The 12,175-nt window shown below is 35.1% G+C and overlaps 1 protein-coding gene across 5 annotated transcripts in view; it reads right to left on the bottom strand.

The window, feature by feature from the left end:
• The window catches only part of RPTOR (regulatory associated protein of MTOR complex 1), a 511,183-nt gene that overhangs the window by 410,426 nt on the left and 88,582 nt on the right, over window positions 1-12,175 (bottom strand). Inside the window, exon 1 of one of the 5 annotated variants that reach the window (XM_031965597.1) lies at window positions 4,854-6,107. The exons of the other annotated variants lie outside the window; for them this stretch is intronic. The gene's annotated coding sequence lies outside the window, so the exon portion shown is untranslated. Of the gene's footprint in view, window positions 1-4,853; window positions 6,108-12,175 lie in introns of those variants that run through there. 5 annotated transcript variants of the gene reach the window in all.

The following is a 12,175-nucleotide window of genomic DNA, read 5'->3' as shown; positions in this document are numbered from 1 at the left end:
CAATTACTTCTTAGGTTCCTTTGCTGACTTAACACTAACATCATGTCTCTTAATCTTAAGTGCTCCCTTAAGGCTCTTTTTCCCCCTCTGCACTCTCAGCAGCAACCTCATCAGAACCCACAGGTTTAATATTAACTATGCCAGTGACTCAAAGATCTGCCAGTTAATGTTTACTTATGAAACACATATTATTTGCCAGGCACTGTGATAAACACCATAACTTTGCTGAGACCTGTATATAAAACCCTAGTCCCTCAAAACAAATGACAGGGGTGAATTCTGAAACTGTGTCCCTTTTAATCTGTAAAATAATCACTCTGAAACTGTGTCCTCTTTGATCTGTAAAAAAAGAGAGATTTGGGGTCTCAGACTCCAGAGAGTCTGGGAGGAGGCACACTTTCCAGACAGGCCCTTTCTAAGGCAAATCATCCCCTCCCAACATTGATCTTTTGGGTAGCCGGATCCCCGTTCAGAAAATTCCAAATTCTGGGGAAAAGCCTTCAAAGTGATTTCATTCAATTGAGAGACCTTGGTCTGATAATCAGCCCAAACTGCCCCCAGCCCACCAAGATCTGCTCATAAAATAGGTTTCTGTTAACACATTCTTTGCAAGTTTCCTCATTGAGGGATTTGTCCACTATGAGAGAGCTTCTAAGTGAAAAATAAACTTTCCTCTTTGCCACTGATTTTGGGGTTCGTGAAATCTTTCGCATTTGGACCTGCATCTCCCAGCACAGGGGATATCTTCCCTTTCCCACACCACATCAATTTCAAATTGGATATTCTAAAGACATCTCAAACCCAACATGCCCAAACACTGTCTCTTCTTTTCTTCCCAATTCACAACTCTTCAAAACTTCCTTCTTACTGGTGAAGGTAACCAAATTCTTCCAAATTCCCATGTTAAATCCCCACTCTCACCCAAATAGCCAACCAATTGCTAAATCTTTTCATCTGCCTCTGCAATCTGAGTCTTCCTCTCTATTCACAGAGCTGCCAATTTATTTCAGTTTTATCCTTTGCTTAATTATTACAACTGCTTCAAAACTCTCTCCACTCTAATTCACCCCCAAAACCCTGCCAAACCTTAATGGAAGATATGACCGAAACACTCCCCTATTTAATAAATTCTAGTGACTTTCTTGTCTCTAAGACAAAACATAAACTTCCATTTAGCTTTAGTTTAAGCCCCAACTCATTCCCTATCCCACACTACGCAATCTAGACTAAACTTGCCTTCTGTTTATTCCTCATACACAAAACTCCATTTCCCCTCTCCTGATCTTTGTATTGATCATTTACTATACCTGGAAAGTACAACTTCCCCACTTTCAAGCAAAGAATCCTCTTCCTTTCAAAATACAGTTCACTCAGCTCTCTACCAGTGCTTTCTCTTCTAAATTATCTTGTTATTAAATACTTTGTATTTATTATCTTTATAGTTATATATTTATATTTTGACCTCTCACCTATTAAGATGTGAGCATTTGTGAGGGTAGAGCATTTCATTCACTTTATTTGTATTTTCAGCATCTCCAACAGTATCTGTACACAATAGGTGCTATTTTTATTGATGTTGATTGACTGACAGATAAAAGAAGAGTTGTGGCCCTAACACATACATATGATATGCAACCGAATAAATGATGACTTTTTCCTTAAGAGTCCCTACACTGGGAAAACCAGTGACGCTGCTATTGTTAAAAACAATTACTGAACACTTTAGGTAGTTTCTCTCAAAGTTGAATTACTTGGGATAAGAGCATTACAAGAAAATGAGGCTTGGAGAGTGTTTAAAAATTTTCTCTATCGTTATACAATTATTAAGTGTCAAATACAACATTCCAATCCAGGTTATTTAAGAATCATTTCTTTGAGACCTTTTCTCTTCTAGGTTCTATATCCCCAGTCCCTTGAACTAAGTCCTTATATGGAAGAGTCTACAGATACTTAAATGACAGGCTAAAGATGTGCTGTCCATTTCCCATCAGCTATACTGTTTTTAAACTTCTTTGGTCCACTCCAACATCAGTCTTCCCAAGGAAACTCATCACTGAGAAATCTCATTATACTGCAAGACTGAAAATGTGCTTGGCCCTCACATCTCCTCAGCACTCTCTGGGGCCATAGGCTCCAGAATCTCTATTTAAAAAGGGGGTTCAACACAGTTTTATCCCCATTTCCATCTTGCCATGGGGACATCATGCCTCCATACCAGGCATTTTCCATTACTTTCCCCTCACCTTTCCAGTTTCCTTTGTGTTTTTCCCCCCATTAGACTGCAAGATCTTAGCCTTTGTTTTCACTTGTATCTTCAGAACTTGGCATAGTACCTGGTATATACTAGGCACTTAATAAATATTTACTGAGTAACTGACTAAAGAGATTATGTTTTTTCTCAAAGAGCCTTCTCTGAACAATGAATTTCCTAAATAGGGGAACAACATGGTCAAACCCCTGATTTAGGAAAATTATTTTTGTCACATAAAGAATTAGAATAGAGAGAAAAAGGAAAATCAGTAAAAAAGATTTTACAACAGTTCAGGTGAAAAGTGAGGACCTGAACTGAAGTGGTATCAGTGTAGAGAAGAAATAGTTCAGAAAAATTACAGGATGTGTATCCAAAAGTGTTGTACCACAGTTCCCTTCTAATTGTCCTGTTTCCCTTAATTGTTCTGCCTCAATCTCCCTGGTTGCAACACCACCCTTCCCTCCTGATCACTAGAACTGATATAATTTAGGGCTGGCTACACTAAGATTATAAACTGTAAATGTTTAATCCAGATAAGGAAAAAGACCTTCTATTTTAGACATCATGACCCCAGACCAGTCTCCCCCGATTCTGTCATTGTTCTTCTTGATCCCAACTTATCAGAATGTCTGGTGCCTCCCCCAACCCTGTCAGAACCGGACTGATAGTCTATTCCAGCTCTCTGTGCTCTGACTCCACCCCTATCTCGGTTTATTCTGGCAGCTTGGAGCCAAGTATGTGTGTGTGTGTGTGTGTGTGTGTGTGTATGTGTATCTATCTATATGTATGTATGTATGTATGTATTTCATGGGAACCTCACATTCCCTGCTGGATGCTTTTGAGACATCAGCCCTGGGAGCAACATGCCCCCAGCAAAATCTCTCCCTCTCAAATAAAATATTAAAAACTCTCTAATCTATATCTTGCTTCAATTTCTCCAGTATTCCAAAAGGACCTGATAACTGACTGTATGGGGGTTAGGAGGCAGGGGTGGGGGAGTGGTGAGAGCAAGAAAACTGAGATTTCAAGCCTAAGTGACTAGAAGGATGGTGCTAGTACCAACAAAAAAAGGGATTACAAAAGAGATAATTCAGGGCAGATGATGAATTCAGTTTTACATAAATTGTTAAATAGTTAGTTCCAGATCAGGGTTCAAAGAAGAGATTGAAGTTAGAAAGACCTTTAAGAAATCAAAGAGTATTCACAAAGTGGTGAAGTGCCTCAAGTTTGTGCTTTATGGTATCTACCAAAGATGGGGATGTACAAAGTGGGACAGCAGGAAAGCAGAGTTATGCTACCTGCATCCATATTTAAAGCATTGTGGCCAATTCTGAGAACTAAAGTTTGAAAGAATGTTTAAAAGCTTAAAAACATCCAGATGAGGTCAATAAGAACAGTGAAGAAGTTAAAGAATGGCCATGTCATGATGATCGATTCAAAAAACTGTAAAGATTTAGGATGGAGAAGACTTGGGGAAAACATAGCAGCTTTCTTCAAGTATTAGAAAAGGTCTCATGTGGAAAAATTGTTCTGCTTGACTTAAATAGTAGAACCAGGAATAACCAGTGGAAGTAGCAAAATGGCAAATTAAGGCTAGATATAAGAAAAAATATTTGAGTATCTAAAAGTAGAATCAGAAGAGAGTGGGCTTCCTGTGTCTCTGAGGGTCTCTAAGCCAAGGCTATATAAGTGCTTGTCATGTCTGTTGTAGAGAAGATTCTTCTGTAAGCAAGGTTAGTCAATCAGCATTTTTTAAGCACCTATTGTGTTTCAGGCACTATGCTAAGCATTGGGTAGAAAAACTAAACTACTAAACTACTGCTTACTGCTAATCCTTTACAATTCTAAACTCTTGTGATTCTGTGATTTCCTTATCATCCTGATCAGCTTCCTCTGGTTATACAATAGTTTGTCAAAGTAATTCCTAAAATGTGATATCCAGAACTAAACACAATATTTCAAATGTGGTCTGACCAGGGAAGGGCAGTGAGACTTTGATCATTTCCATTATGGATACTTTGCATATCAATCTTGCCTAAGATCATGTAGTGTATTTTTCTGTCACCATTTGATTAAATTGTATTGAGTTTATCATCCACTGAAGGCCCTAGATATTTTGAGTCTAGTCATTCAGCCACAAGACAGTTCTAACATTTTGCCTACATTACTCCATCATATCCACAAAGATAGTAAACGGGATTGCCTGGAAAAATGCTTTTCTGAAAGTTAGCTATACTGGACTCAATAGTATTCTTATAATCTACCAGTCAAGTAACCTCATCATAAAGAAATGAAAGTCTAGGGAAATATACCCTCTATCCAAGGTATTAGAGGAAATATTTGAACAGTATTATTTCTGTATGTTCATAGAAAATATCTTTCTGCTTAATAATAAGATAATAGTGTTGATTGTGGTAGTAATGGTGAACATGATCAAGATGATGATGATGATGAAAATGACAATGATAATGGCAATGACAACAGTGACAATAAGGAGGAAAAGAACAATATGAACTTAGTCTGGATAACTTACTCTGGATATAGTCAGAATAGAGCTCTAATAGGCTAAATGTCCATAAATTATCTCTGTTACTAGACTTACCCACAAGAAGGAAGCACTAACTGGCAAAATATAGACATTCATCCAGGACTGACAATAACTCCAGTATTCTTTTTACAATTACTAGAGGCTCTACTACAGCCAATGTCCTGTGGAGGGAAAGAACAAGGGGAAAACTGGAAAAATTATATTTTCCCCACTATTAAGGCAATTAAATATAGTAAACTCTAAAATTCAATAAATTAAAAAATATCCTTTACTACTTCTTCAATAGAAAAAAAATGAATTATTAAGATTGGCATTCCTTAGACAAATTATTGTTTTCAAAAGTATCCTGTCCAAGTCTCAAAAAAAATGTAATGACTAAAATAAAGCTTTTTTGTTACATAATGAACCAACTGAATACATTAAGAAAAATATGAGAAGGGACTGGATTTGGAAAGATAAGAATAAAGGTCAATTAAAATACATGAACATTAAGTAAGTAATCCAGTTTTTAAAACATGAGTCAATCATTCTGCCATCTTTCCAAAATGGAATTGATACTACCCAAAAATAACAATCAAAGCAGACAATTATAAAGCACTATCGATGTGCATAATGCTTCTATACCTCATTTAGTCTTTTCAATAATCTGATAAATATTATATATATTATTATCCCCATTTTATTTATTTAAGAAATATGAGGCTCAGAAATTAGGTAACTTCTTTAATATCCAACAACCAGTAATCAGAAGCAATATTTAAAGCCATTTCTCATCTAACTCAAGTCCAGATCTCCTCAACAGTGACAATGGATTTTCAATACACCCAAAGTTTTCTAGTCATAGAATTCAAACTTCAAGTTGAAAGGGAGAATGCTTTGGTCAAATAATATTAGTTCTTTTCCAGGACCCAAATAAAGAGAAGGAGCTCAAGAAGACTTTTTTTTAAAAAGACTATGTTATGTTAAAAGATTATGCTCAGCATTCAGCTCATTTATACCACAATTTAAAATAAAGATAATTCTCAAACAAGTCATGGGACATGACTAATTAAATTAAATTTTATACTCTCCTCACCTCCAACTAAATCAATAAATTTGTCACCAAGAATTACTTAAGAGCTCTATTTTAAAAATATATAATAATAATTATAAGCATTCCAGGCAGAAGGTAGAAGAGAACAAATTCTGTTTTATTTTATAGCACTACTAATATTCTAGGTACTGTGTAAGGTATATTACAAATACACTTTTATTTACTCTTTATGATAGCCCTGGAAGATAAATGCTATTATCTACACTTTACAATGGAGGAAACTCAGGCAGATAAAAATTAAATGACATGCCCAGGGTCATACTAAGTGCTTAGGCCAATTTTGAACTCATTTCTTCCTGACTGTAGGCCAGTGTTCTAACCACTGAGACACTTTCTATAAATTATATACTCTACCCAACCATTTCCCTACAAGTTTTGAAGTAAAAAATTAGTTTAGCCCCAGTGATTCCCAATTATCTATCCACATTTTCCCATCAAAATTACTACAGTAATCTCCTACATGTCCTTTCTGATGTTCTTTTCTAGATATTTCCTCATCCAATCAACCCTGCATCTTACTACCAGATTTCTATTCCTAAAACTATGCTTTCAAGGTGGTGTGACTCCTCTAAAATCTAAAACTGGCATATATTTTGTCTAATAGTTTTCTCTCTTCCCACTGAACTTGGCACACTATCACATTCATAGTATCTGATTTTCTCAATAATTGACTAGCCTGTTATTAATCTTAATTCCATTACCTGCTTTTCAAGAGCTATTTTGCTAAATAGTAATGTGATCCTGAAGAAGTAATTTAACCTCTCTCAGCATGCACATGACATTCCCACAATCAAAGAACTGAATTTTAAAATAACCCCAAGGTACCATCTAATTTCCTGAATATATTATAAATAGCTTCCATAATCCAAGTCCATTCTATCTAAACTTATTTCACATAATTCAAAGACAGCTCCTTGCTTTCCTAATCAAATATCAAATGCTGTGGAAAGAAGAGTATTAAGGAACAAGAAAAAGTTAGTACCATTTATGACAAATTACAAATCACTGGTACCTTTAAAGAAATCATATTCAGTAGAGAAATTGGGATAGGAACCAGACTGCAAGGGCTTTGAACAATGAGTATATGGCAAGGAAGTGGAAACCACAATTTTCTAAGAATTGTGATGATCACAGAAAAAATAGAATAGTAGTTAGATGTAATGGTCCATGTGTCTAGACACAAACACATTGTTCACGTTGACAAAGAAAGTTTCTAATAGACGGGAAAAGATTAAAGATATAAAAAAAGAGAAATACAGAAGCTCACATTAAAAGCTTCAGAAGAGTAGGTACCATAAATTACATTTATTTTATATTCCCTCCTGTACTTGACAAATAAGTAAATTCTCAATAAACAGTCATTTCTCTATTATCTCATAAATATACACTTAATGAACTATATGAGAAGGAAAAAAGAAGAATCTGCAAAGATTAATTATTGTAAAGAAGGTAATAGAAAACAACAAACCAATGAAATAATACTTTTGGGATAAAACTTCCAGAGGTTCTCATCAATTTCAGCACCTTTTATGATACACAGTATCCATTAAGTGGTTCATAAAAGAAATTTCAGCAAAACTATACTTACCTATGCTCAGCATTCAGCTCATTTATACCACAATTTAAAATAAAGATAATTCTCAAACAAGTCATGGGACATACATTTCTTCCAATGCAATCTTTCAATATTATTGCTGCATCATTTAATATCTAACCATAAAACAAAAACAATCGTTCCACATCCTCCTCCAAAAATAGACAAGTGTCAAGAGAGAAAAAGAGAAGCAGAAAGGGAGAGAGAGAACAGAAAATGCCTTATTACCTAGGTTGAAGATAGAAGGGTAATAATAGTTCCTGACCTACATTTTTATTTGCCACTTTTACACTGACATTTCAAATTCACCATGTAAAAAATTTAACTCATTGAGCCATTTTTTATGGGTCTAGAAAATAAATAAAAGAAAAAAGCATCACTATTCAATCTAGAAAAATTTCATGAGTTCTATAAGCCAATAGCTCACTTTGCTATAATACCTGTCTATATATCTGTTCTGACCCCAGTTTTCAATGCCGTGGATTCAATTTATTGAATGAAAGAAGTAGTTGCTTATAGGTAAAGTCATGAAATATAATATTTCTCTTATTGATTAAGCTGCTACCAAAGGTGCAGGTCAATATAAGAAAAACCTGAAGAGTTATTTGTATAACCTGATTTATACAGCTGTTCAGTGCTATGCCACTCAAAGTATGACTCTCCTATTGTTTTTAGGAATATTCCTTGCCCTTTTTATGATATCACTATAGAAAATTACATACCTATTTACCTTTGCAAAGTTATGCCTAAAACTGAATTCAGAATCTTTTACTTTAAATCTTCCTTACTTCCTAACTTCCTTAGCACTATCAAAGGTACCATCATCTTCCCAGTCCCTCAGTCTCACAAGCTAGGAATGAGCCTTGGTTTTTCACTATCTCTCACTGTCCATATCCAGTGTATTTCCAAGGCCTTAAAATTTCACCTTTGCAAATATACACTCTTAAAACACACCCTTCTCTCTTCTGATACTGTCATCACTACAGCGGAAGCTATCATCACCTTATGTCTGGATAACTGTTATAGCCTGCTGGTGGGTAGGCCTGCCTCAATTATCCTCCCAATCAATTACCAGTGATTTTCCTAGGGCTTATTAAGTCATCCCCTACCTCAACAAATTCCAGTGGCTGCCCGTTATCGTCAGAGTAAATAGGAAAATGTTCTATTTGGCATTCAAAACCTTATATAACATAGCCACCTCCAACTTTTCCAATCTTATTTCGTATAGCCTACTCTTCAATCAAAAGACACTGCCTTCTTTGTTGTTGTTCAGTCTTTCATTTGTGTCCAACTCTTTCAGACTCTATACCATGCCAAGCCCTTCTATTGTCTATTTTTTTGAAGTTTATCCAAGTTCATATTCATTGTTTCTATGACACTATCTAGATCCAACTCATCTTCTGCCATCCTCATTTCTTTTTTGCCTTCCCTAACACCAGAGTCATTTTTCATGAGTGTCATTTTCTCATTATGAGGTTAAAAAACTTAACCTAAAAAACTAAACTGAAACTTCAGTTTCAGTATTTGAGTTTCCAGTGAATAGACTATATTAATATAGATATCAACTGATTTGATCTTCTTGTTATCTAAGGGACTCTCAAAAATCTTCTCCAGCAATACAATTCAAAAGCATTGATTCTGTGATGCTCACCTTCCCTTATAGTACAACTCTCACAACCATTGTGGTTGTTGTTTGTTCTTCATTATTGAAGAAGACTATGACATCAGGGAAGGGATGCCATGACATGCAAGTGAATTGGATTTAAATGAGGAAGAGCTGTGAAAAGTTATCAGCCTCACTTTCACAAATCTCAGTTTAACTGGAGCAACATTCAATCAGTGATTAGGGCTAGTAAGAAATGAGACAGAAGATTTTTATGTATGCATGCATGTATGTATATGTGTATATATATATATATATATATATATATATATATATATATATATATGTGTGTGTGTGTGTATGTGTGTATGTATGTATGTGTGTATGTATGTATGTATGTATGTATAAAATCTGGAAGGAGATTTGTGTTTAAGGCATGCTCCTTAAGAAAAAAAGAAAGCACGTAAACCCCAAGTTATCTTGTGATATTCAGCAATTTAAATTGACATTTCTTTGGGCAGAGTACCCACAGATAAGGGTATGATCCTTAGGTAGACAGAGGGAAGGAAAGGAAGAATTTCTTGAAGTACTGACCTGATTTGATCTCCATGGTGTCTAAAGTACTCTCAAAAACCTTCTCCATACTTACATAAACTGATGTTAAGTTAAGTGAGTAGAACCAAGAGAACACTGTATGCAGCAACAAGATTATATGATGAGCAACTCTGATGGACGTAGGTCTTTTCAACAATGAGGTAATTCAGGCCAATTCCTATAGACTTGTGATAGAGAGAGCCATCTGCATCCAGAGAAAGAGAGGACTATGGGGACTGAATGTGGAACACAACATAATATCTGCACTTTTTTACTGTTATTGTTGTTTGCTTGCTTGTGTTTTCTTTCTCATTTTTTACCCTTTTGATTTGATTTTTTTTGTGCAGCATGATAAATATAAAAATATATTTAGAAAAATTACTCATGTTTAACTTATACTGGATTACTTGTAAGTCTAAGGGGAGGGGCAAGAGGAAGAGTGAAAAATTTGGAACACAAGGTTTTGCAAGGGTGAATGTTAAAAATTATCTTCGCATGTATTTTGAAAAATAAAAAGCTGTTATATTTTTTAAAAAGTCTTCGCCAGGACTACAATTCACAAGTGTTGACTATGCAGTACTCATCTTTACTTATAATCCAACTCTCACAACCATACATTGCAACTGGAAAAATCAGTGTTGACTATATAGACCTTTGTTGGCAAGATCTGATGTCTCTGTCTGTTAGTATGCTATTCAGATTTGCCTTAACTTTCAGTCCACAGAACAAGCATCTTTTAATTTCCCGGCTCCTGTCACCATCTGCAGTTAACTTTGAGCCCAAGAATATAAAATTTGACACTGCTTTCATTTCTTCTTCCTCTTTGCCAAGAAATGATGGGACCAGTTACCAAGATCTTTATTTTTTGATTTTTTGAAAAGCTTCAAGTAAACTTTTACACACTTCTCCTTTACCCTCATCTTCTTAATTACTCTTTAATTTCTGCCATCAGAGTAGTATCATCTGTATATCTGAAATTGTTTATATTTCTCCTGGAAACCTTAATTTTGGCTTTTGATCCAGCCAATTTGGCATTTCACAGGATGTACTTTGCATATAAGTTAAATAAATAAGGTAATAATATACAGCCTTATTGTCTTCCTTTTCCAATATTAAACCAATCAGTTGTTCCGTGTTCAGTCCTAACTGATGCTTCTTGGTCCATATCCAGTTTCTTCAGGAGACAAGTAAGATTATCTGGCATTCCCATCTTTTTAACACAATTTGTTGTGTGTTCCACAGTCAAAAGTGTTAGTGTGGTCAATGAAATAGAAGTAGAAATTTTTTTCTAAAAATCCATTAATTTCCCATAATCCAGCAAATATTAGCAATTTGATTCCTCTATCTCTTATAAAACCAGCCTATTCTTCTTGCAATTCTCCCTTCCCATACTAATAAAACCTAGCTTGCAGAACTTTACTCATTACCTTGCTGGCATGTGAAATAAGTGCAATTGTTTTATAATATGAACATTTCTCTTCTTTAGGAGTGGGACATAATCTAATAATTTTTCAAACTAATGGCCACTGTTAAGTTTTCCAAATTTGCTGACTTATTGAAGGCAACACTTTAACAGCATCATCTTTTAGGATTTTAAATAGCTCAGATGGAATTCCATCACCTCCATTAATCTTATTGTTTCTAAGGTCCATTTGACTTCATTCTCTAGGATGTCTGACTCTAGATCAGTAACCACACCACAGTGGTTATAAATGACATTATGATCATTCCTGCTTAGTTTTTTGTGTATTCTTGCCACTACAGCATCATCTTTTAGGATTTTAAATAGCTCAGATGGAATTCCATCACCTCCACTAATCTTATTGTTAGTAATTTTTTCTAAGGTCCATTTGACTTCATTCTCTAGGATGTCTGACTCTAGATCAGTAACCACACCACAGTGGTTATAAATGATATTATGATCATTCCTGTTTAGTTTTTTGTGTATTCTTGCCACTTTTTCTTAAATCTCTTCTGTTTCTGATAAGTCTGATAAGTCTATATAAGTTTTGTCTTTTTATCATAACCATCTTTACACAAAACCTTAGCTCTCCTTGCTATTCTCTGGAATTCTGCATTCAGATAAGGTATATTTTTCCCTTTCTATTTCCTTCTTTCCCTAGCTCCTAAAAAGCTCATCAGACAGCCATTTTGTTTTCCTGCTCTATGTTTTCTTTGAAATGTCTGCCTCTTTACTATTCTCAAAGAAGACACTCTATCTCTAGATTTCGGATATTTTCTCTGCCTAGAATGCTCTCCCTTAGAATCTTTATTTCCTTCAATTCTCAAATAAAATCTCATCTTCTACAGGAAGCTTTTCTCAACACCTTAATTCTAGTCCCTTCTCTTTGTTAACTATCTCCTCTTTATCTTGTTTGCTTGCTATCTCCCCCATTAGAGAATACATTCTTGGAGCATACTGCCTCTTTTTATCTCCCCAATTAGCACAGTGCCTGGTACACACAGCAGATACTTAATGTGTACCAACTGTG

Source organism: Sarcophilus harrisii, chromosome 4 (assembly GCF_902635505.1).
Source record: "Sarcophilus harrisii chromosome 4, mSarHar1.11, whole genome shotgun sequence".
NCBI classification, from domain to species: Eukaryota; Metazoa; Chordata; class Mammalia; order Dasyuromorphia; family Dasyuridae; genus Sarcophilus; species Sarcophilus harrisii.
This window is presented reverse-complemented; position numbering and strand designations above follow the sequence as displayed.